A 20,896-nucleotide genomic window follows, 5' to 3' on the forward strand; every position below is an offset into this window, starting at 1 on the left:
GATGTGTGAAGCTTCGCATTATCATGGTGGAACATAATTCCTTCGTAATTTGCAAATTCTGGCAGTTTTTCTTTGATTGCTTCATCCAATTTCATTAGTTATTGACAGTAAACATCTGAATTGATCATCTGGTTTCTTGTAAGCAGCTCCAAATACATAACACCTTTGTAGTCCCACCAAATTGATGGCATGACCTTTTTTGATGTAATTCAGGCTTAGACGTGGTTTGTGCTGGTTCATCACGCTTGGACCATGACGTTTTCAAATGATGTTACTGTAGACGACCCATTTTTCACAACTAGTGATGATTCTTTTCAAAAAAGGGTCCGTTTCATTGTGCTTGAGATGCAAATGCCAAATATTGATTCATTGTGTTAAGTAAATCTTTTTCAATTCATGTGGAACCAACCCAAATATCGAGCTTCTTAGCAAGTCCAAGACATTTTAAGTGATTTTCAATTCTTGTGTGCGATACATTTAACCTCCCTGCAATCTCTCGAACAGTTATATGATGATCCTCTTCAATTATGGCTTTGATTTGGTCATCAACTTCAGTAGGTCGACCAGAACATTGGTCATCTTTTTTTTTTTTTTTACAGAGACACAGAGAGAGTCAGAGAGAGGGACAGACAGACAGGAACAGAGAGAGATGAGAAGCATCAATCAGCAGTTTTTTGTTGCGACACCTTAGTCTTAGTTGTTCATTGATTGCTTTCTCATATGTGCCTTGACCGTGGGCCTTCAGCAGACGGAGTAACCCCTTGCTCAAGCCAGCAACCCTGGGTCCAAACTGGTGAGCTTTGCTCAAACCAGTTGAGCCCACACTCAAGCTGGCAACCTCGGGGTCTTGAACCTGGATCCTTCCACATCCCAGTCCGACGCTCTATCCATTGCGCCACCACCACCTGGTCAGGCAACATTGGTCATCTTTGAGTGAAAAATCTCCAGAACAGAATTTTTAAACCAATTCTGACACGTGTGTTCTGTTATGCAATCAACAACATAAACTTCACATATCTTTTTGTGGACCTCAGCAGCTTTCTTTCCTTTATGGAAATAAAATAGTAAAATATGCCAAAAATGTTCATTTCTGCACTCCATGTTAAAATTGACCCTAAACTAACAGCTACAAACAAAATTACACACAATTTGCTTCTAAAGTAACCTAAATGTGACTGATAGAAAATGTCAAAAGGAAAAAAACCATAACACTGACAGAAGTCCTTCAAAACAATTACAACGCTATGTGTGACCACCAAAAATACTTTCTTGCCAACCCAATAATTAGACAGGGTCCTCGCTCTCAGGAAGCAGGACGCACTTAGAAGACCAGAGGTATTGTTTCGAACTGGGAGGACTGGGATTCCAAGGAAGGCGATCTGACTGCAGAACTTTTGTTCTTAAACTCTCCAGGCGTCCCCAAACTATGGCCCACAGGCCGCATGCGGCCCGTTGAGGCCATTTATCTGGCCCCCACCGCATTTCTGGAAGGGGCACCTCTTTCATTGGTGGTCAGTGAGAGGAGCACTGTATGTGGCGGCCCTCCAACGGTCTGCGGGACAGTGAACTGGCCCCCTGTGTAAAAAGTTTGGGGACCCCTGTACCAGTGGTAGGCAACCTGGTCCTACCACCCACTAGTGGGCGTTCCAGCTTTCATGGTGGGTAGTAGTGGAGCAACCAAAGTATAAATAAAAAGATAGATTTAACTATAGTAAGTTGTTTTATAAAGATTTATTTATTCTGCCAAACTTAGCGAAATCTGACATAAAGTACTTGGTAAATAATTATTATTATATGCTTTAACTTGCTGTAACTCTGCTTTATAAATTTTATAAAGTTACTTCCCTACATTATAAATCACCATTACTGTGGAACTAGTGGGCGGTTAGAAAATGTTACTACTAACAGAGACACAAAAGTGGGCAGTAGGTATAAAATGGTTGAATATCCCCGCTCTAAGCCATACTGTAAGTGATGATGATGACAGTGGGTGGCAGCATAAGTGGGGAGGCGGGGGGTTTCCCCAAAGGGATCGGAAGAGATGGAACCAACGGCACACATGCAAAGGCTGGCCTTAACAGGAGGCCCCAGCTGAGGGGCTGGCACTGTTAGCTTTTTAATATGCACACACAGGGGTGGGCAAAAGGAACTTGACAGTTGTCAGTAAAAGAAACAGTTGGCCCTGGCCAGTTGGCTCAGTGGTAGAGCATCGGCCTGGCGTGCAGAAGTCCCGGGTTCGATTCCCGGCCAGGGCACACAGAAGAAGCGCCCATCTGCTTCTCCACCCCTCCCCCTCTCCTTCTTCTCTGTCTCTCTCTTCCCCTCCCACAGCCGAGGTTCCACTGGAGCAAAGATGGTCCGGGCGCTGGGGATGGCTCCTTGGCCTCTGCCCCAGGCGCTGGAGTGGCTCTGATTACAACAGAGCCACGCCCCAGAGGGGCAGAGCGTCGCCCCCTGGTGAGTGTGCCGGGTGGATCCCGGTCGGGGGCATGCAGGAGTCTGTCTTACTGTCTCTCCCCGTTTCTAGTTTCGGAAAAATACCAAAAAAAAAAAAAAAAAAAAAAAAAGAAAGTTCATTCTTGCATTATTACTTATTAATTATTGTATTATTTTCCACACAAACAACTATAAACTTACACTTGTCTCACCCTATAAGTCATCCGGGAATCACACTAAGATAAAAACTTAGACTCAGTAGGTCTGGGTGGGGCCTGAGATTCTTCACGTCTCATGATATCCCACGTGACATAAAAGCCACTGCACCTGGACCACAATTTGAATAGCAAGACTTTAAAGAATAGTTTATTTACAAAAAAAATATTTTCTGTTATCAAAAGCCAAAGATTCAATTTAAGAAAACAACCGATTTGTATACTGCCCTTCTGGAACCTAAATATATTATAGAAACAATAGCATGCTTAAGTGACTGTGTCAAGGACTGAGAGGCAGGTATGAAAACAATACGGACTAAGAGTCAACATGAAATGAATGAACCAATGACTTAAATGTGATCTTTAAAAGTACTGCTCTCTAAACATTTCCTTTCAAATTTTTGGTTTAATCTGTTTACTTGAACCTAGTTTGTTCTAAAAGAATAACCCAAAGAGCAAAACAATAATTATCTGGCCTGACCAGGCAGTGGCTCAGTGGATGGAGCGTTGGACTGGAACGCTGAAGACCCAGGTTCGAAAACCCAAGGTCGCCAGCTTGAGCACAAGGTCGCTGGCTTGAGCATCGGGTCATTCGGTCTGCTGCAGCCCAAGCCCACTGGTCAAGGAACATATGAGAAAGCAATTGATGAACTAAGGTGCCACAATGAAGAACTGATGCTTCTCATCTTTCTCCCTTCACGTCTGCCTGTCCCTATCTGTACCTCTCTCTGTCTCTGTCACACACACACACAAAAATTCTCTATTATCAAATGAATCCCAATTTTTTTTTTAATTTTTTTTTTATTTACTCATTTTTTTTAAAGAGAGGAGAGAGAGAAGGAGAGAGAGAAACAGAGAGAGAGAAAGGGGAAGAGCTGGAAGCATCAACTTCCATATGTGCCTTGACCAGGCAAGCCCAGGGTTTCGAACTGGCGACCTCAGCATGAATCCCAATTTTAAACCATTTCATCAGTAAATAGAGACAGGGGAACATTTAAGAGGCAACTATAAATGCTTCCTGGCTCCCACAGCTGACTGAAAGAAAAAAATATCTTGCCTGACTAGGGGGTGGTGCAGTGGATAGAGCGTCGGACTAGGATAGAGGATCTAGGTTCGAGACCTCCGAGGTCGCCAGCTTGAGCATGGGCTCATCTGGTTTGAGCAAAGCTCACCAGCTTGGAACCAGGGTCGCTGGCTTGAGCAGATTACTTGGTCAGCTGAAGGCCCACGGTCAAGGCACATATGAGAAAGCAATCAATGAACAACTAAGGGGTCACAACGAAAAACTAATGATTGATGCTTCTCGTCTCTCTCTGTTCCTATCTTTGCCTCTCTCTCTCTGTCTCTGTAAAAAAAAAAAAAAATCTTTATACAACCAACATGTTAAAGATAAGGCAGAGACAGCTCTGTTTTTATTAGAGGTTGACTTGTGTATAGAATAAGACAAAGATTGAGGACCACATATACATGCATTTCATTCCTTCAATAAGAAAGTCATTTTTAAAATTTTTTAAAATAATTATTCATTTTAATGGGGTGACATTGATAAATCAGGGTACATATGTTCAGAGAAACCATCTCCAGGTTATTTTAACATTTGATTATGTTGCAGACCCATCACCCAAAGTCCAATTGTCTTACGTCACCTTCTTTCTAGTTTTCTTTGTGCCCTTCTCCTCCCCCTCCCATAACCACCGCCCTCTTGTCCATGTCTCTGAGTCTCATTTTTATGTCCCACTTACGTATGGAATCATATAGTTCTTAGTTTTTTCTGATTTACATATTTCACTCAGTATAATGTTATCAAGGTCCATCCATGTTGTTGTAAATGATTCAATGTCATCATTTCGTGAAGAACCACTACAAATCCTCTGTTTCTCCCCACCATGCACGGAGTACCATCAGTACACACCGAAATAAGTTTATCTATCGGTAGATTTTTTTTTTTTAGTGAACTCAGTGAAAGACTTGAATAAATCCTCCCCTCTTGTTGTCTCTTTTATAGGCAAAACAGCAAGACTTTCCTCACGTAGTGTGTCACCAACAGTATACCTTGCAATCACGTTGAACTGGGATAAATGGCTTACATTTGTTGACTCATCCAAAGCGAGAGAAAAGAATGGTGATGCATTTATGTACTTCACTTGTGTTGCCTCAATTTTTTTTAAAGATTTTATTTATTCATTTTAGACAGAGGAGAGAGAGAGAGAGAGAGAGAGAGAGAGAGAGAGAGAAGGGGGTTGGAACAGGAAGCATCAACTCCCATATGTGCCTTGACCAGGCAAGCCCAGGGATTGAAACGGTGACCTCAGCGTTCTAGGTTGACGCTTTATCCACTACGCCACCACAGGTCAAGTGTGTTGCCTCAATTTGACTTGCTATCATGATGGTACAATCATGAACAGTTCTTGCCGACAGAGGCATGTCTTTTATTCATTTGATTGTCTTTATCCGAAAAGTTGTCAAAAAGTTCACTGGCAACATCAAGCATGAATGTTTTGGCATACTCCCCATCTGTGAATGACTTTCCATTTCTCACAACTGCTAAAGTCCCAGCAAAGCTAGCCGAATTCCAATCGCCTTGTTGGGTCCAAACATGGAGTTGCTGCTGACTAGCTTGCACTCTGCACAGTAGCTCTTGACATGCTTTCTTCCTGCTGTCCCCCACTGGATATTTCAATGCAAATGTAGTATGGCATGTGTCGAAGTGCTGCTTTATATTTGACCATTTCATCGATGCAACTTGATCATTGCATATTAGACCCACTGCAGAACCTGCTCTCTCCACAAAGGCGAATTCCTCTGTCCATTCCTGCTGAAAAGTATGATACTCCTCATTTTTTCTTTTAGCCATCTTCTTCGTCAAAAGGGTTTCTGCAATTAGCTAGCTGACTACTTGATTAAAAGGAGGGAAGTTTACTTCCTGACCTCACAACGACCTGTGTACATTACACATTATCCAATAAAAATTTGGTGTTGTCCTGGAGGACAGCTGTGATTGGCTCCAGCCACCCGCAACCATGAACATGAGTGGTAGGAAATGAATGGATTGTAACACATGAGAATGTAATACATTTACCATTATTATTATTTTATTAAAGATTTGTCTGTGAGCCAGAAGCAGCCATCAAAAGAGCCACATCTAGCTCACGAGCCATAGGTTCCCGACCCCTGCTGTACACTGTACTGCATATTCTTCACTGCGCTCAACCAGACTAGTTCACCCACGTAGTCTGTCAGTACGATGTTAACAGCATAAACCAAAACACTCAATATTTTTAAGTTTTTATGGAGTGAGCGTCGTAAACTCGAAACGTCATACGTCAAGACTGTCATAAGCCAAGGAACCCTTGTACTTGATTTTTTGTCAGTAATGGCTTCAGGGGTTTCACTAACTTAGCTTTTAAGAGTGTGTGTTAAGGCCCTGGCCGGTTGGCTCAGCGGTAGAGCGTCGGCCTGGAGTGCGGGGGACCCGGGTTCGATTCCCGGCCAGGGCACATAGGAGAAGGGCCCATTTGCTTCTCCACCCCCACCCCCTCACTCCCACCCCCTCCTTCCTCTCTGTCTCTCTCTTCCCCTCCCGCAGCCAGGGCTCCACTGGAGCGAGGATGGCCTGGGCGCTGGGGATGGCTCCTTGGCCTCTGCCCCAGGCGCTGGAGTGCCTCTGGTCGCGGCGGAGCGACCCCCCGGAGGGGCAGAGCATCACCCCCTGGTGGGCAGAGCGTTGCCCCTGGTGGGCGTGCCGGGTGGATCCCGGTCCGGCGCATGCAGGAGTCTGTCTGGCTGTCTCTCCCCGTTTCCAGCTTCGGAAAAATACAAAAAAAAAAAAAAAAAAAAAGAGTGTGTGTTAAGCCTGACCAGGTGGTGGTGCAGTGGATAAAGCGTCGGACTGGGATGCAGAGGACCCAGGTTTGAGACCCCGAGATCACCAGCTTGAGCATGGGCTCATCTGGTTTGTGCAAAAGCTCACCAGCTTGGACCTAAGGTCGCAGGCTCAAGCAAGGGGTTACTCGGTCTGCTGAAGGCCCGCGGTCAAGGCATATATGAGAAAGCAATCAATGAACAACTAAGGTGTCGCAATGCAACAAAAAACTGATGATTGATGCTTGTCATCTCTCTGTTCCTGTTTGTCTGTTCCTGTCTATCCCTTTCTCTGACTCTGTCTCTGTAAAAAGTGTGTTAAGGCAGCAAATTTTAGGAAGATATCTATAAAGAAATTATTTAATCCAATTTTTTTTTTAACAAAGTACAGTGACTCATTTTTTTAATTAATTAATTTATTTATTCATTTTTAGAGAGGAGAGAGACAGAGAGGGAGAGAGAGGAGAGAGAGACAGAGAGAGAGAAGGGGGGAGGAGCTGGAAGCATCAACTCCCATATGTGCCTTGACCAGGCAAGCCCAGGGTTTTGAACCGGCGACCTCAGCATTTCCAGGTCAACGCTTTATCCACTGCGCCACCACAGGTCAGGCTATTTAATCCAATTTTTAATGAACAAATACAGGTGTAAAAAAAATTTTCTAGGCCCTGGCCAGGTAGCTCAGTTGGTCAGAGCATCATCCCAATACACCAGGGGTCCCCAAACTTTTTACACAGGGGGCCAGTTCACTGTTCCTCAGACCGTTGGAGGGCCGCCACATACGGTGCTCCTCTCACTGACCACCAATGAAAGAAGTGCTCCTTCCGGAAGTGCAGCGGGGGGGCCGGATAAATGGCCTCAGGGGGCCGCATGCGGCCTGCGGGCCATAGTTTGGGGACGCCTGAAATACACCAAGGTTGCAGGTTCAATCCCATGTCAGGGCACATACAAGAATCAACCAATGAATGCATAAGTGAAACAACAAATAGATGTTTCTCTCTCTCTAAAATCAATCGGGGGAAGGGGAGTAAAGAGAGACAAATAGACCCTGGCTGGTTGGCTCAGCAGTAGAGCATCAGCCCAGCACATAGAAGTCCCGGGTTCGATTCCCGGCCAGGGCACACAGGAGAAGCGCCCATCTGCTTCTCTACCCCTCCCCCTCTTCCTTCCGCTCTCTCTTCCCCTCCTGCAGCCAAGGTTCCATTGGAGTAAAGTTGGCCCGGGTGCTGAGGATGGCTCCATGGCCTCTGCCTCAGGCGCTGAATGGCTCTGGTTGCAACAAAACAATGCCCCAGATGGGCAGAGCATCGCCCCCTGGTGGGCATGCTGGGTGGATCCCGGTTGGGCACATGAGGGCGTCCGTCTCTGCCTCCCTGCTTCTCACTTCAGAAAAATGCCCCCCCAAATCATAATACATAAATAAATAGGGACAAATATATGGTAACAGAAAATGATTTGACTAGGGTGATGTGTATACAACGCAATCAACAGTTCAAACACTACAGAGATATTTACCTGAAACCTACATGTTCTATGGACCAATCTCCATTAAACTTAACAAATCACAAAAGAAAAAAATGAAATAAGTCAGTAAATTTTTCTTTCAATTCTCTACATGTGGGCCAGATGGGTACTTGAAATATCAGGGGACCACTCTATAAAGTACATCACTGTCCAACTGTGCTGTACATCTGAAACTAGTACAGAATAATACTACATATAAACTGTAATTGAAATAAATAAAAGGAAAAGAAACCCAGGTGTAGACTTATTTTCCCCACTCTGGGGTTATTTTTATAACTGAGAAGGTGTTTTTTTTTTCTGGAAAAATAAAAAGAATGGGATTCCAAATCTGGCTTAGAAACTTTTTTTTTTTTTTATTTCTTTGTTGATTTGAGAGAGAGGAGGACATCAATCTGTTTTTGTATGTGCCCGAACCAGGTATCAAACCCACAACCTTTGCATATCAGGATGATGCAGAGCTATCTGGTCAAGACATTTTCACTGGTAAATCTCAAAGAGCAACATTTTTACTTTGTGCCAGTTATGCCAAGTACAAGATTAAATCCATCTAGAAGTAAATAAAAAGTAGCCATTTTGCTAAGAAAAATCATCTAGCAACTTAATTTTAAAAGCAGAAACAATCAATGTCTAATACATGAATGGTTTGACATAAATATTAAAATCTCAGTACAATATTATAAAAACTATGAAGGTTTTTTAGCATAATATACATATAATATTATAAAATGTTTAAGTGAAAACTATAAAATTTCCTATTCTATAATCTTACCAATATTATAATTATAATCACACATAGACATCATGGCAAATAAGTTGTATAAAAGTTAAGCAAATTGATTTAAGAAGGACAGATAATGTTTCTCTCTCAATATTCTATAAATTTCTATAATTTTACCTGTGTAAAAATTTTAGATTTCATGAATCTTAACATGTTGATACCTAAATCAATGAAATCTCTGGGAATGATACTTTCAGACATATATACCCAAAAGATGAACCACAACAAACAAGCCTCGCCTGCCCATGTGATATTTCACATTGCCACCTTTCTCCTTCCTGACCACACCACTCTAATTTAGACAACGACCACCCACCTCCTGGATATGCAACAGCCTCCTAGCGAGTTCCTCTACTTGTCTCCTAACCACCACCACACCAAACCGTTCTCCACACTAGGCCAGAGGGTGATTCAGAATCATGTCAGTCACTCCCTGCTTAAGAGCTGAAAGCTAATTGGAAGACTTAGCTGGATCTTGATTCCAATAAACTAAAGAAAAAAAACCCTAAAATTGACATTTGAGATAATTAGAAATTTGAACACTAACTGGACTTCCATGGCATCAAGAAATGACCGAAAAGACACTTCTCTCATGAAGACAAATAAATAGATATATGAAAAGATGCTCATCTTGCCCTGGCCAGTTGGCTCAATGGTAGAGCATCGGCCTGGCGTGCAGGAGTCCTAGGTTTGATTCCCGGCCAGGGCACACAGGAGAAGCACCCATCTGCTTCTCCACTCCTTCCTCTCTCCTTCCTCTCTGTCTCTCTTCCCCTCCCACAGCCAAGGCTCCATTGGAGCAAAGTTGGCCCGGGCGCTGAGGATGGCTCCATGGCCTCTGCCTCAGGCACTAGAATGGCTCTGGTTACAACAGAGCAACGCCCCAGATGGGCAGAACATCGCCCCCTGGTGGGTGTGCCGGGTGGATCCTGGTTGGGCGCATGCGGGAGTCTGTCTTGACTGCCTCCCCGTTTCAAACTTCAGAAAAATACAAAAAAAAAACAACAACAACAACAAAAAAAAGATGCTCATCTTCACTAGCTATTAGAGAAATGTAAATCAAAACCACAACATGTAGACAGCCACTGCACCTGAATGCATCGGCCTACCTGCAGCTGAGAGCAGAGGAAGGGCCCTGCTCGGCCTTGAGTGACCTAGCAGGGCAAAGTCACTAAAACAACCTGAAGGCTGATTGTGGCATTGATGCCAAAAACAGGGCCAGCGATGACACAACAGATAAAGAGTGTTGGACTGGGATAACAAAGGACCCAGGTTTGAAGCCCCAAGAGATCGCCAGGCTGAAAACAGCTTTGGAGGCACTGGGTCTCCATCAGAGCACACTGTCCTACCTGGTCCAAACTTGACCTATGTCTCTGTGTTTTCCTACATCCCCCATTGCCCTCACTCAGATCTGTACTTCCCCTCACTGGGCGCAGCAACAAGATACCACCTCACACCCGTTAGACTGGCTACTGTCAACAAGAAAGGTAGTAAGTGTTGGAGCTCTGGCAGGATAGCTCAGTTGGTTAGAGCATCAACCTAAACAGCAGAAGTTGCTGGTTGGATCCCTGGTGAGGGCACATACAGGAATGATTCAGTGTTCCTGTCTCTCTCTCTCTCTTCCTCTCTCACTAAAATCAATGAATAAAAATTAAAATAAATAAATAAATAAATAGTAAGTGCTGGAGAGGCTGTGGAGAAAAAGGAACCCACATTCACTGCTGATGGGAATGTAATCTTGTACAGCCATTATGGAAGAAAGTACGGTCCTCAAAAAATTAAGAATAGAATTACAATATGATCCAGCAATCCCCCTACTGGGTATCTACCCCCAACACTCGAAAACATTGGTACCCAAAAACACATGCACCCCCATGTTCATCGCAGCATTATTCACAGTGGCCAAGACATGGAAACAACCAAAGTGTCCCTTGATAGAGGACTGGATAAAGACGATGTGAAGACATGGAAACAATCCAAGTGTCCTTTGATAGAGGATTGGATAAAGAAGATGTGCACATATATAAAATTAACTACTACTCAGCCGTAAGAAACGATGACTTAGTGACATTTACGACAACATGGATGGACCTTGAGAACATTACACTGAGTGAAATAAGTAAATCAGAAAAAGCTAAGAACTGTATGATTTCACACATAGGTGGGATATAAAACTGAGACTCATGGACACAGACTAAAGTGAAGTGGTTACAGAGAAAGGGGGAAGGGAGTAAGGAGGGACAAATATATGGTGACTGAAAACAATTTGACTTGGGAGATGTACACACAGCGCAACCAACAGTTCAAATGCTATGGAGATATTTATTTGAAACCTATGTATTCTTACTGACCAATGTCACCCCATTAAATATAATTTTTAAATAAATTTTAAAAACATAAGGACTGAAAACATGCAGTTAATCAGAAGCTATTTAAAAACTTTATAGTATAGCCTGACCAGGCGGTGGCGCAGTGAATAGAGCCTCAGACTGGGATGCGGAGGACCCAGGTTCGAGACCCCGAGGTCACCAGCTTGAGCACGGGCTCATCTGGTTTGAGCAAAGCTCACTAGTGTGGACCCAAGGTCGCTGGCTTGAGCAAGGGGTTACTCGGTCTGCTGAAGCCCCATGGTCAAGGCACATATGAGAAAGCAATCAATGAACAACTAAGGTGTAGCAATGAGAAACTAATGATTGATGCTTCTCATCTCTCTCCATTCCTGTCTGTCCCTATCTGTCCCTCTCTCTGACTCTCTCTCTGTCTCTGTAAAAAAATAAATAAATAAAAAATAAAATTTAAAAAAAAAAAATTTAAGGCCCAAACAAAATTTTAGGCCTGGCCTGTGGTGGCACAGTGGATAGAGAATTTACCTGGAATGCTGAGGTCACTGGGTTGAAACTCTAGGCTTGCCACGTCAAGGCACATATGACAAGCAACAAGCAAGCAATGAACAGCTAAAGCGAAGCAACTATGAGTTGATGCTTCTCCCTTCCCCCATCTCTCTCTCCTCTCTCTGTAAAATCAATAAATAAAATCTTTAAAAAAAACTTTATGTGTGATATTATTCTGGTCATATTAGATACTTCCAGAACTATTTATGGATGAAATGACAGGGCATTGTATGTGTGGAAAGGTTACACAAGAGAAAGAAGATTGGCCGTGAGTTAATAACTGTTGACTCTGGATAAAGGATAAAGCAGGATTCATTATACTATTTATTTTATATGTGTCTGAAATGCTCTTAGATTGTACCTCCAGACCTTACATACGCTGGTGTCTACCTGCCTTCAAGTGAACACATTTCAACATGTTCTTTCAGACAGATATTACGGATATTGGGATGAAAGGCTATATGAAGATTAACATCCCATGGGCCCTTGCCAGTTGGCTCAGTAGATCAAGTATCAGCCTGTTGTGTGGAAGTCCTGGGTTTGATCCTGGTCAGGGCACAGAGGAGCGACCATCTGCTTCTCTTCCCCACCCCCTCCCCTTTCTCTCTCTCCTTTCCTCTCTAGCAGCCAGTGGCTCAATTGGTTTGAGTGTCAGCCCCAGGCACTGAGGATAGCTCGGTTGGTCCAAACATCAGCCCTACACGGGATTGTCAGCTGGATCCCAATAGGGGCATATGAGGGAGTCTATCTCCCTACCTCTCACTTAAAAAAAAAAAAAAAAAAGGTTAACATCCCTTCTTTTCTAATGTCCCAGAAGACACCACTCTGCCTAGTATGTCACTTATTGACAGAATAACAAAGGGTACCCTGGAACACTCTTAGCAAGAGTATTCATTCCAGCCCCAAGAGAATCCATCCTCACTAGTGTGTAACTACATCTCAGATCAGAAACCAGACAAACTTTTGCCTCTTTAAGATATTTAATGAGCTTATTCTAAAGCTTTTGGGCACAGTCAACTATTTCTTGGCATTGTCCTTCTGGCAGAGACATTCTGCTAACAGCTAACTATTCCACATAATTTACTTTCTAATACCTAAAGGCAGAACACTCAAACCACAGGCTGAAACAAGAAGCTGGCTATTACTACGATGCTCTGGGCAAGGCATCTACTAGAAAAACCAGAGATTCTTGTCAGTTGCTAAATGTTTTTTTTAAGTGACATGCAGGGAGGCAGAGAGACAGACTCCCGTGTGTGCCCTAACCAGGATCCACCCAGCAAGCCCCCTACCAGGGCAATACTCTGCCCATCTGAGGTCACTACTTCGTTGCTCACTAACCAAACTATTTTTAGCAACCGAGGTTGGAGGCCATGAAGTCATCCTCAGTGCCCAGGGCCAACTTGCTCAAATCACTTTGAGCCTTGGCTGCAGGAGTGGAAGAGAGAGAAAGAGAGAGAACGGGAGGGGGAGGGGCGGAGGAGATGGTCGCTTCTCCTGTGTGTCCTGACCCAAAACTGAACCCAGGACATCACATGCTGGACTGACACTCTACCACTGAGCCAACTGGCCAGGGCTGCTAACTGCTCTTAATATATATCTCAGAAAGCATAATGACTGCCAGGTGATAATGAATTATTATTCCATTAAAAATAAACCAGGAAGTATCACATATGCTTATTAAAAGTGGTGGCCTCTACTGGTGTCCTAGGCCAGCGGACACCCAACTCAGACAGCCTTTGGCATTGTCAACAGAGGACACAAAAAGAGGGAACCTCTCTACAGTATCTTTCTTTCTAGTAATTCCTGGCGCTTTCCACATGATGTGCAAGGTACCAGAGATAAAATGTTACAAAACTGGCAGCCGATGATAGACAAATAAATGCACTAGAGTCTTGGTGCCATGACAAGAAACCTATGTACACACCATCGGGAGGAACACGTCCAGCGGTGGTGGCAGACAGAGTATTATGGGATGACTTGTGTCCCCAAAAACTCAGTACCTCAGAATGTGTCCTTTTTGGAAATGGGGTCTTTGCAAATTAATTAGTTATCAAGTCCTACTGGAACAGGGTGGGTCCGAATATAACATGACTGGTGACATCACAAAAAGGGGAAATTTTGTCTGACCTGTGGTGGCGCAGTGGATAAAGCGCCGACCTGGAAATGCTGAGGTCGCTGGTTTGAAACCCTGGGCTTGCCTGGTCAAGGCACATATGGGAGTTGATGCTTCCAGCTCCTCCCCCACTTCTCTCTCTCTCTCTCTCTCTCTCTCTCCCCTCTCTAAAATGAATAAAATAAAAAATAAAAAATTTAAAAATAAATAAATAAAAATTTAAAAAGGGGGAGGGGGATTTGGACACAGACACAAATACAAGGAGAAAGCCACATGAAGGATCAGCTGAGGTGATGCTCTACAAGCCATGGAACCCAAAGATACCAGGAAATCACCAGCAGCTGGGGAGAAGACTTGGAACAGACTCTCCTTCAGCCTCAGAAGGAACCAACCTTGGTGACATCTTGATCTTGCACTCTGGACTCTAGAACTGACAAATTTGTTGTTTAATCCACCCAATTTGCAACACTCCGTCAGAGCAGCCCAAAGAGCCTACTACAGAGGACTGCACAGAAACCATCACAGAAGGTGTGCTTTTAGGGCTAAACAGGTGCTTTCGGGTGGCGTGTGGCAGGTGACAGTCACCTGGTGAATGAACAGCTACTGAACTTTAAAGACAGCAGCACAGAAGAGACAGCACAGTAAGCAGTCAGTGTCCCAGTGCCTGTCAACAGCTCAAGGTGCTATTAAATGACCTAACTGAACTAGTTCTCTCTCTTCCGAACCTCAGCCCCACTCATTCTCAAGATCTAACTCAACAGTTGCTGTTCTGTGAGGCTTCTCCAAGGCCCTGAGGGTAGCACTCGGCTCCCCGTGTTCCAAGGCAACTTATTCTCACCTCTTCTCAGCCATTTTCAAACCAGACCACATATGCTTGCTCCTTCACCAGTCTGTGGGCCCATGAAGAGTGGGGACACTTAATCTCTAACTCATTTTTGTAAGCGAACCCTGCGAGAGTGTTTCACAAACAGTAAGGACTTGACTTGATAGACCCTGTTCTGCTGCAAGGGATACCCTAACTTCTCTGGAAGGGCTCCATGAGGTTCACAGAAAGAACTGCAGGCCCTCGCTGATGGTGGTAGAAGATTGGCCCGGAGGGTGCATGTCCTGGGTTTGATTCCCAGTCAGGGCACACAGGAGAAATGACCATCTGCTTCTCCAACCCTCCCCTTTCTCTCTCTCTCTTCCCCTCCTGCAGCCATGGCTTGATTGGTTTGAGCACATTGGCCCTGGGCACTGAGGATGGCTCTGTGGAGCCTCCCCCTCAGGAGCTAAAAATAGCTCAGTTGTGAGCAGGCACCAGATGGGCAGAGTATCATCTCCAGACGGGGCACAAGTAGGCCTCTATCTCCCCTCCTCTCACTTGGAAAAGAAAAAAAATATTAAAAAAAAAAAAAAGAATGAAACTTCACCATTTGTTTTACTTAATACAAAACTCCATGAAATAGAAGGTGCACTTACCAAAACAAGTAACCAAGAGAGGTGATGGATATGTTCATTAACCTGATTGATGGGAATCATTTCACAATGTACACACATATCAAATCATCATGATGTACACTTTAAATATAATACAATTTTGTCAGTCATACCTCAATAAAGCTAGGAAAAAAAACTACATAATTAAAAGTAAAACCTTTGCTGGAGTGACAAGATTATTTTTAATTTATTTTTTGCCTAACCTGTGGTGGCACAGTGGATAAGGTGTCAACCTGGAATGCTGCGGTCACCAGTTCAATACCCCAGGCTTACCCGGTCAGGGCACACATGGGAAGCAATTACTATGTGTTGATGCTTCCTGCTCCTCAACCCACCCACCCCCGCCTTTCTTTCTCTCTTCTCTCTCTAAAATTAGTAAGTAAAATCTTTTAAAACTTTTATTTTTCAGTTAGTTGATACACAATATTATATTAGTTTCAGGTGTACAACATAGTGGTTAGACATTTATACACCTTAAGAAGTGATCACTGTTTAAGTCTAGTATCCAGCTGGCACCATACAGTTATTACAATATTACTAACTATATTCCGAGGGATATACTTTACATGGCTGCGACTACCTTGTACTTCTCAATCCCTTCACATCAGTTTGTTCTATGTACCTATGAGTTTGTTTTGTTCTGTTTGGGTTTTTTTTTTTTGGTTCCATATATAAGTGAAATCAACAGGCATGGAGGCATCGACACTTAGGGCTAAGCCCTGGCTGGGCTGAGAACAGGGCTGCAGATAGTCCACACTGCCTGGCATTTCAGGTGGGAAAGCAGAAAACTCTCGGACACCCCAGCCAGAAAGTCATCACAAACTCAGAAACCTATGATTCTTGAGAGGTGCTGAGCCAGTGAATGAAAGGGGAACCCCTTTTTCTTCTCTTTCTTTTTTTTAGTTTATTGACTTTAGCAAGAGAGGAAGAGGGAGAAAGAGAGAGAAACAAGAATATCAATCTGTTCCTGTAGGTGCCCTGACCGGGGATTGAACTGGCAACCTCTGTGCTTCAGGACGTTGCTCTAACCACCCACGCTATCCAGTCAGGGTAAGGGGAACCACTTTTCGATGGGCAGGAGAAAGCCCAATGTTGGAGCCCTCTCCCAAATAAAAGGGAGCACACCACTGCACACGTACACACCAGCTCCCTACTTCTGCAGGACACCCACCTTTTGTTTAGGGTTCCTCCTCACAGCTTCAGGCCAATAGAGTGCACCCTGTGCAGGACACCCAGTTAGTGAAAGCCTTTAATTCCTCTGATCGGATCATTTCTATTTCTGTCTCTCCAGATGTTCTCCTACAGATGAAACTGCTCAAAAGTCTCCTTTAAAATAGTCACGTTTGTTAAAACAGTCACTGTTGCCCTGGCCAGTTGGCTCAACAGTAAAGCATCAGCCCGGCGTGTGGAAGTCCTGGGTTCAATTCCTGACCAGGGCACACAGGAGAAGCGCCCATCTGCTTCTCCACCCCCTCTCCTTCCTCTTTGTCTCTCTCTTCCCCTCCCACAGCCAAGGCTCCACTGGAGCAAAGTTGGCCCAGGTGCTGAGGATGGCTCCATGGCCTCCACCTCAGGCGCTAGAATGGCTCAGGTTGCAACAGAGCAACGCCCCAGATGGGCAGAGTATCGCCCCCTGGTGGGCATGCGGGGTGGATCCTGGTCGGGCGCTGCCTCCCCGTTTCCAACTTCGGAAAAATATAGATAGATGATAGATGATAGATAGATAGATAGATAGATAGATAGATAGATAGATAGATGATGGATAGATAAAAATTAAAATGTCACTGTTTCCTAAGTGGTAAGTACTGTTTGGAAATTCATTTTTATAGGTATGCACTCACTGTTATCAGCAGGTAAGAAAACTGAGGCCCAAAGCAGTTCAGTAGCCAATAGTGGGGTTGCCAGGATCTGAACTCGGGCTTCCTAGCTCCAGAGAGCCTGCCCTTACCTCTACTGCATACCACCTCTGGCCATCACACATACCAGCAAGTTCAACTTAGAAAAGAGGAAAGGCAAAAAGGAAAATGAATCACAGCCATACTTCCCAGCCTTGTAACCTATACTCAGGCTTTTAAATAGAACTTGATGATTCAATGGGTCCCCTTCGTCCTCTCTCCTTTATGACAAGTGGTTGGTTCAGATGTCTCCAGCCTAAACGCCCACATTTATGAAGTTTTACATACAGTTATGCAGCTGCGCTGTGTTTCACCGAAAGCATTCAATCAACCCCTCGGTGTATCACTAGAGATCCCAGTAACGTGCACCAGGCTGCAAGGCCACCAGTGAAGAAGAATGTGAAACAAAGACTGGGACTCGGAGACTGTGCTCTCCAGTGCTTCTCCAGAGACAGTTTTCTTATGCTGAAGAGACGCCTCTCCAGGACAAGGGTTGGTAGTGGGCAGTGGACAGGCTACTGAGCCAGGGATCACTGGTTAGCCTTGAGGACAGAAGGGCATGAATAGTTGACTAAGTCAGTTTAAAAAGTAACAACCTGCCTGACCTGTGGTGGCGCAGTGGATAAAGCATCGACCTGGAATGCTGAGGTTGCTGGTTCAAAACCCTGGGCTTGCCTGGTCAAGGCACATATGGGAGTTGAAGCTCCCTGCTCCTCCCCCCCTTCTCTCTCTCTCTCTCTCCCCCCTCTAAAAAAATGAATAAATAAAAATAATTTAAAAAAAAAAAGAAAAGAAAAAGTAACAACCTATAGCCATGCAGTCCTTTTACCAGCTCCCTGAAGCAACTTGCAACACAGGCAAAGAAAAACTGTGTATGTAAGTCATCAGGAAAATGGTCTGAACCTCTCCCTCACACCCCCACCCTCCTGGAGACACGAAGTACACACAGGTCTACAAAGGGATCGGTGTCTTTCACATGAGAGCTGTAAAAGGTATGCAGGACTCAAGAAAGCTAACTTCAAGGAGCTCGTGTCTTGGTGCCATGATGCTCCACCAGTTAATAAATCCTATTCCTCCAGAATGCTGTCTGGGCATTTCTGTCCTCTGGAAGTCGCTCCCTTTGTTCCTGTGGTAGCCCCCACTCGTGCCCCTGGGTAACTTCAAGATGTGCAAAGTCCTCATCTAGGAAGTAAAATATCTCCCTAACCTTGTGATCAAAAGAGACAACACAGCTGCCAGCACCTTGGGGAAAATGGGAAAGAGGCCCAATCCTCACATCCATGAGTCCCAGACTCCACACTGACTCCTCCCCAAAGGTAGTGGAGGCCACTAGAAAACACAGGGACCTAAATGCGTGACCAGTGTGCGGAGGTCGTAAAGACAGTGCCAGAGAGCCCTGCCGAGTTCCATGTGAAGTGTGGAAAAGAAAGGCTCTTAACATGAATAATTTTGGCAAAAAACTTACTTTATCTAAAACAGACTTTTAGCAGAACGTACTTTTTCTGAAAAGACTCTATTCTTGGCCTTGAGGCTGGTTTCCCAGACTGTAGCCATGGGCTAGCTTTGCGAAGAGCAGGTGTTCTCAGAAGGTTTCTCCCTGAATTAACCTTGTAGATAAACATTGTAAGAAAGCTTGTTTCACTGCTTTGTTTTACTGCTATGCTTCCTCTCCTCCCCATTCCTCAGTTAGTTTGTAATTTTCCCTTTATAAGCCAGCCCCAAACTATGTTCCCCACTGCATTGATTTGAATGACTTAGGTCTCCATGCCGTCTGCGCAGCAGGTTAATTAAAGACTCCCTAATTTGGCTAATTAATTGTGTGGCAAGATGTCTGTTATCTCGCTGTTCCATCATAACACGTTTCCACCGACTAGTTCACTGAACTGAGTTCCCCGCTTGCAGAACTGTTCCAATTCTGAGGCCTCACTACAAAGGGCCAAGTCAGGACCCAAATCCAAGACCACCCACTCTAAATGCCAAGCTCGGGCACTGGCTGCCACACAGGAAGCCGGGAGCAGGCAGGCGCACAGGCTCCTCTGTCTGGTGCAGCATGACTGCCCCCCCATTCCTAGTGACTACCAGTACTTTCAGATGGTATGTGAGCAAATACCAAGTCTGTTTACTCATATAAGTGCTTTCCAAAAGTCATTCTACAAGGAAACAGCAACTCATATTTCAGAAGAGGAATACGAGAGAAGTGACCGATGTAAGGTGTCTCACAATTTAACAGAGAACCAACAGAGCTCAGGTGGAGCTCCACTATGGTTACCACACCGATTTGTTCTTCTGAGCCACAGGCTTGAGCTGTAAGTAGAAAAAAGGCACACATCAGCTTTTTCTTCTACAGTACTGACTGCTGGAAAAATTAAATCTTTCAAAAGTTTGTTTTACTGAGACAATACTTCTCCTGAATTTCATTCCGTGAGTGTGGGAGTTTTGGCAGAGTTGTAAGTAAGGATAATTAAAATACTGACCACAAAAACAGGCAGTTTTTTCAGAATTTAATGGTCAGTAACCAAATGTTCCTATTTGTGAGGTAACTGGTTTCCAAGGAAGACAATCGATAAAAGAACTGAGACAACACCACCACTGAGTGTGCTAAGAAACAAATATTCCAGACACATAAAGGCTGAAATACGAGCTACTTTATTAAGTCTGAGTCTTCTGAAAATGGGACCAGGTTTTCCTCTTTAGAGCTAGGCAAGAAGTACCTAAAATCACAAGAATAAACCTAAGTAAAATTCTGCCAAAGGTAGTGTTTCAGACATAGTTATGCCAACTAATGGACACAGAAACCCGTTTGTGCTAGCAAGTAATTATGAACACACAAGATTTCAGATGGTCTACTTCTTGTAAAAATAAGAACAGAGCGTGAGCCTGACCTGTGGTGGCGCAGTGGATAGTGTCAACCTGGAAACGCTGAGGTTGCTGGTTCAAAACCTTGGGCTTGCCTGGTCAAGGCACATATGGGAGTTGATGCTTTCTGCTCCTCCCTCCTTCTCTCTCTCTCTCTCTCTCTCTCCTCTCTATAATGAATAAATAAAATCTTTTTTAAAAAAAGAATAGAGCGCCAAGTAAAAAATAGATACAGAAAATGATGTACATATGATACCTTTTGGGAGAAAAGGAGGAAATAAGAAAAATATTCATATCTGCTTGCATCTGCATAAAGAAACGTAGGAAGGCCTGACCAGGCAGTGGCGCAGTGGATAGAGCATTGGAATGGGATGCAGAAAACCCAAGTTCCAGACCCCGAGGTCGCTAGCTTGAGCGCGGGCTCATCTGGTTTGAGCAAAGCTCACCAGCTTGGACCCAAGGTCTCTGGCTCGAGGGTTACTCAGTCTGCTGAAGGCCCACAGTCAAGGCACATATGAGAAAGCAATCAATGAACTACTAAGGTGTAGCAACGAAAAACTGATGATTGATGCTTCCCATCTCTCAGTTCCTGTCTGTCTATCCCTCTCTCTGACTCTTTCTCTGTCTCAGTTAAAAAAAAAAAAAAAGGAGGCCCTAGCCGGTTTGCTCAGTGGTAGAGTGTCGGCCTGCCGTGCGGGGGACCCGGGTTCGATTCCCGGCCAGGGCACATAGGAGAAGCGCCCATTTGCTTCTCCACCCCCCCTTCCTTCCTCTCTGTCTCTCTCTTCCCCTCACGCAGCCAAGGCTCCATTGGAGCAAAGATGGCCCGGGCGCTGGGGATGGCTCCTTGG

General features: G+C 44.4%; 1 protein-coding gene across 13 annotated transcripts in view; it reads right to left on the bottom strand.

Annotated features, from left to right (window-relative positions):
- ADD1 (adducin 1) overlaps window positions 1–20,896 on the bottom strand; it is a 102,920-nt gene that overhangs the window by 41,468 nt on the left and 40,556 nt on the right. Inside the window, exon 2 of one of the 13 annotated variants that reach the window (XM_066233640.1) lies at window positions 20,072–20,213. The exons of 10 other annotated variants lie outside the window; for them this stretch is intronic. The gene's annotated coding sequence lies outside the window, so the exon portion shown is untranslated. Of the gene's footprint in view, window positions 1–16,465; window positions 16,505–17,477; window positions 17,611–20,071; window positions 20,214–20,896 lie in introns of those variants that run through there. 2 more of the 13 variants (XM_066233642.1, XM_066233641.1) reach the window with 2 other exon arrangements.

The sequence above is a fragment of the Saccopteryx bilineata genome, chromosome 5, assembly GCF_036850765.1.
Source record: "Saccopteryx bilineata isolate mSacBil1 chromosome 5, mSacBil1_pri_phased_curated, whole genome shotgun sequence".
In the NCBI taxonomy this organism is placed as follows: Eukaryota; Metazoa; Chordata; class Mammalia; order Chiroptera; family Emballonuridae; genus Saccopteryx; species Saccopteryx bilineata.